The sequence below is a fragment of the Manihot esculenta genome, chromosome 2, assembly GCF_001659605.2.
Source record: "Manihot esculenta cultivar AM560-2 chromosome 2, M.esculenta_v8, whole genome shotgun sequence".
Taxonomy (NCBI): Eukaryota; Viridiplantae; Streptophyta; class Magnoliopsida; order Malpighiales; family Euphorbiaceae; genus Manihot; species Manihot esculenta.
This window is the reverse complement of record NC_035162.2, coordinates 23,285,880-23,290,812: the sequence shown is the minus strand read 5'-3', so window position 1 is coordinate 23,290,812 and position 4,933 is coordinate 23,285,880. Positions and strand designations below refer to the sequence as shown.

Genomic DNA, 4,933 nt, shown 5'->3' with positions numbered 1-4,933 from the left:
AACGACGTCGTTTTGACAATTTAAGGAATGCTCTAATCTAGGGATGTAAACGGGTAGGGTACCCGTGAAAATTAAACTACCCGAACCCGAACCCTATTTATATTAGTAATATCCAAACCCGTTCCGAACCCGATTAAAAATTAATTTAAATTATCCGAATCCGTTCCAAACCCGATTATTATTATCCGAATAAAACCCAAACCCGTTTAATCTTATATATTTTAATTAATAATTTATATAAAAAATATTTTTCATTAATAATTTTCATATAAAAAATATAATATTTCTAAAGAATATTTAAATTTAAATTTTTAAATAAAAATATATAAAAAAAATTATAAATATTATTATAAAATATATTTTTTATATTAGATTAATTATTTATATAAACAAATTCGGATAGTGGGTACCCTGTACATAAAATCCGAATCTGATCCAAACCTGCAACGGGTATTATTTTTAAAACCCGAAGTCGTCCCAAACCCGATTATAACTACTCAAATCCGTCCTATTAGGGTTCGGTCGGATCGGATACCCGAAAATACCCGATCCGTTTACATCCCTACTCTAACCTAATTCCTAATCCTAATCTCTAATCCCTAATATCTAATTAATCCCTAATCCCTAATAAAATTAACCCTAATTCCTAATTCCTAATTTGTAATCTCTAATCCTAATTCCTAATTAATCCCTAATTCATAATAAAATTAACCCTAATCTCTAATTCCTAATCCTGAATCCTTGATCTCTAATTCATAATCCCTAACCCTAATGCCTAATTTTAATTTTTAAAATAGCGATCAATCAGCGACTATTTTATTTTTAAAATTTTAATTTAATTTTTTATTAAATTTTATTTTATTTAAAATTTTAAATGAAGTAATTTCAATTCGACATATAAAACGACGTCGTTTTGATAATTTAAGGGATGGTCTAACCTACATATGTAAACGGGTAGGGTACGTGAAAATCGGACTCAAACAAAGCATATCCTAAACTCTAACAAAGTCGTCCCATCACTCCGCCTACCAGTATAGCCGCGCGCCTCCCCTCCCGCCGATCGTCCCTCGCGCGCCTCCCCTCCCGCCGATCGTCCCTCTGCACTTCACACTGGTGAAGGTCGTTGCTGCGTCCGCTGGTCCTGGTTACTTCTTCTCTCTCCTCCTCCGCTTCCTCTCGTCCTCGTCGCTGCGTCCGGTGGTCCATTCCTTCTGCCGTCAGGTGCTGCTCCTCGCCGGTGGTCCTTGTCATCAATCACGCCGCCGCCACTCCTCGCCGCCACGTCAGTCGCTGCAGGTATGGGTGGATTTTGAGATTGTGGTTTCAGATTTGTGCTTTGTAAGATTTGTGGGATTTATTTATTGATGTGGGTTTCTGAAATTTGTGGAAGTTTTAAGATTTATGTGAATGTGCTTGGGTTTGTATTTGTGAAATTTATTTTTAAATTCGTTGAAAGAAAGACTATTATGAATGAATTGAGGTTGTTTCTGTGAGATTATTGAAATGGTTTTTTTAATTTTAATGAAATATGTGAGGTTCATGAAAATTTGTGGACATGCTAAGATTTATGTAAATGTGTTGAGGATTGTAATTGTGAGATTTATTGAAAATTTGTTAAAGTAAGACTATTATTAATGAATTGAGATTAGTGAAATGCTAATGTGAGATTTTGTGTGAATTTTTTTTTGGATTATGAGTTAATCGGTTTCAGGTAGTTTCATGTTGTAAACTGACAATGTAAACGGGTTTGATTATTAAGAGGTCTGATTCGCAGACGTGAACCAAATAAGTGAACCTAGCAGGAGCTCTGGGTTTTCCTTCTCTGATCTCAAGCATCAAAATTAAGAATCTGTACTCAAGCGGATTTGATTTCTATAGCAACCATTTTATTTTGCTTTACTTACCTACTCTGGAATCTCTAGTCAAGTTGTTCATTATCGTTTTCATTCTTGATCTGGTTATTTTTGTGCATTGATGAGCAGCTGGGCCTTTCCCAATTTTCACACTTGTCTTCCATTTGGGGGCCCTTACAAGGCATCAATACCGCTGAATCATGCTACGAGTCCTGAAGCTGATGTTTTACTTGCTTATGAGATGAATGGGGAGGTCAAGAAACTGTCCATCACTGAATGGAATGTTATTCTAATTTAATTTATTCAATATCTCTAAATGTATTGGTCTCATTGCGGTCATAATGATGTTTCCATTGTACATACTTTAGAAATTGATTAAAGAGAGGGGAAAAGTAATACTTGGTCCTATCATATTAATAGTAATTTCAGAGACCATGCATCTGCAATGCCTAGTTGGTTACATGTTAAACTGCAGTGTATAGGTTCTTATCAGACGGTTTTTTTTTTTTTCCTCACTTCCCAGAAAAGGCTTTTTAGAGCAGTATTGAGTCATTTCCATGTGAACAGTATCACAGGTCAATAAAGACATTTTTATTGTTTTTTTTTTTAATTTTTAACCTTGAGATCATAATTTGTTAATGTACTTAATCTTTATTATTCTGTTTGGTACACTTTTTTTTCCAGTGAAATAATTTTATCATGAATTATTCTGACATCAGTTCATTTCCTTGTTATCATGCCAAAGCCTCTAAAGAGAGATCATGGTTATCCGCTGCGAGTGGTTGTTCCTGGTGTTATAGGTGCACGTTCTGTCAAATGGTTGGATTCCATTAACATAATTGCAGAAGAATGTCAGGTAAAGAAGAACACTCTATTTTTTATTTTTATTTTTTAGTTGTGGCTTCTTTCCACAGCTTAACGGCTGCATGTCCCAAGGCATGGATAGAGTGATCTGTGCTGTGAAAATAACTACACTATATCTTAAATAAAATAACTACACTATATCTTAAATTAACCATGTAACATTGCATTATAATATTCTTTACCTTCCTCAAGACTTAGAAGGTAATAATTTTCTCTCACTTGTTTTTATTTACTAATTGAAGTTTCCAGTATTCTCTTAGAGTTATAAAACAATATTATTATGTGATTAAAAAATTACTAATACTATTTAATCACAAGTATTATTAAATTAATATAATATAATTATTTTATTGTAATATATTAATAATTAAAAAAATAAATACATTGCGCCACTCTAAGCTATTATTTATTTTTTTCATTATTTATTTCTTAGTTATTTTATTTGTAAGAGGTGAGGTCATGATTTAATTTTTTATTATTAAAATATTATAATTATATTAATTAATTAATATATTATTTTTATATAATGTTAATTTAATAATTTTATTTATATTATATTTTTTATATAATAATTAAATTTTTTATATTATATTTTTTATTATAATAAATTTTTTATATTATATTTTTTATTATATTATATTTCATAACTCTCTAAAATATTGATTTTGAGTTGTGTGATTGATTTTGAGTTGTTGATTGATTTTGAGTTGTGTGATTGATTTTCAGTTGCAAGTATGATTCTGATATGTAGGTGATTCTCACAAGGAAATTGTTTATGATTTCCAGTTGTGTGATTGATTTAGGTAGTGCTGCCTCTTCTGCCTTCTCTCAAACAGGAACTGGGGGAACATCAACAAATGTTCCATCATCCCAATCACCATAATGGAAGAAGGAAATTGAAGCAAAGTTTGAAGAGAAGTATAATAGTTTGCAGAAACTTGTAGAAGACCAAAATCAGTTGATAGCTAAAATGCGTGATGAACTACAAACAGCGAAGATGGGACAACAGTCTTCCTCATTGATGCCATCATCGTCTGATATTCCTCCAGCTCATAGATCCCTTGTTGATTCACATATGAATTAGCATAATGTCATTTCTCACGTACTTAAATAATATATTTTATGATATGAATTTGATACTATTTGGATCCATTATATATTTTGAGATATTTTAAGTTTCTTAGTATTGAACTATAGTAATGTTTTGAACTTTTAGATTGCAGAATTATGAAATGAAGTTTATGTGTATATATTGTCTTTGATGTTTTATGTATTGGAATGTGTGTGTAAATATTGATATCATAGCAGATTTATGAATTTATTGAAAAAATGATATGAATCAGATTTAAATGCATTTATTAGTGACTAATCAGCCACAAAAACAAATTAAATAATAAATATTTTTTTAATTTTACTATTAATTTGCGACGAAATAGCGACTAATTGTTCTTCTCTGATGCGATCAAATAGCGACTAAATAGCGACCAAATTAGCGACAAAAACAGCGATCATTTCGTGACCAAAATTTAACGACCAATTTACTTCTACATAACGACCAAATGCTCTTCACTGAGGCGATCAAATAGCGACTAAATAGCGACCAAATTAGCGACAAAAACAGTGACCATTTAGCGACCAAAATTTAGCGACCATTTAGCGACCAAACAGCGACTAATATTTCTAATACCAAATTTGCCATGACACCAAATTAGCGACCAAAAAATGGTCGCTAATTGGTCGCTATTTTAGCGACCAATTTCCAGATTGTCGCTAAAAATTTAGCGACTGGCCAAACACCGACCATTTCATTTTGGTCGCTAAATGGTCGCTATTTCATAATAGCGACCAAATTCTGCCTTTTAGCGACCAAAATTTTGGTCGCTAAATCACTGTTTTTTTGTAGTGGTTGTCGCTGGAGCTGCTGGCTGTGCCACACTACCCGAAGCTGTCTGCTGGGGTTGGCCCATAAAAGGTGCTCTAGGACACTCCCGAGCCATGTGTCCCTCCTGTCCACATCTGAAACATGCATTAGTCCCAGCCCGACACACTCCCTTGTGTGGCCTCCCACACCTTAGGCATTCTGACCATCTGAGCCTGAGCTCGAGCCACCGCCTAATCCCAGACCGGATTTCAACTTACTCCAGAACTTGTTCTTCTTCGGCTTCTTGGTGGTGTTACTCCACCTCTTGCTACCTGAGCTCTGAGAAGAGGGACCT

The 4,933-nt window shown here is 33.3% G+C and overlaps 1 long non-coding RNA gene across 2 annotated transcripts; it reads left to right on the top strand.

The window, feature by feature from the left end:
- The first annotated feature begins 975 nt into the window (after nt 1–975).
- LOC122722053 lies at nt 976–3,895 on the top strand. 2 transcript variants are annotated; one of them, XR_006348933.1, is made up of 4 exons: nt 976–1,296; nt 1,983–2,106; nt 2,599–2,709; nt 3,504–3,895. It is a non-coding gene; the product is annotated as an uncharacterized LOC122722053 (long non-coding RNA). The 2 variants fall into 2 exon arrangements; XR_006348931.1 differs by having other exon boundaries at nt 978–1,296; nt 3,521–3,895.
- Nucleotides 3,896–4,933: the final 1,038 nt, after the last annotated feature.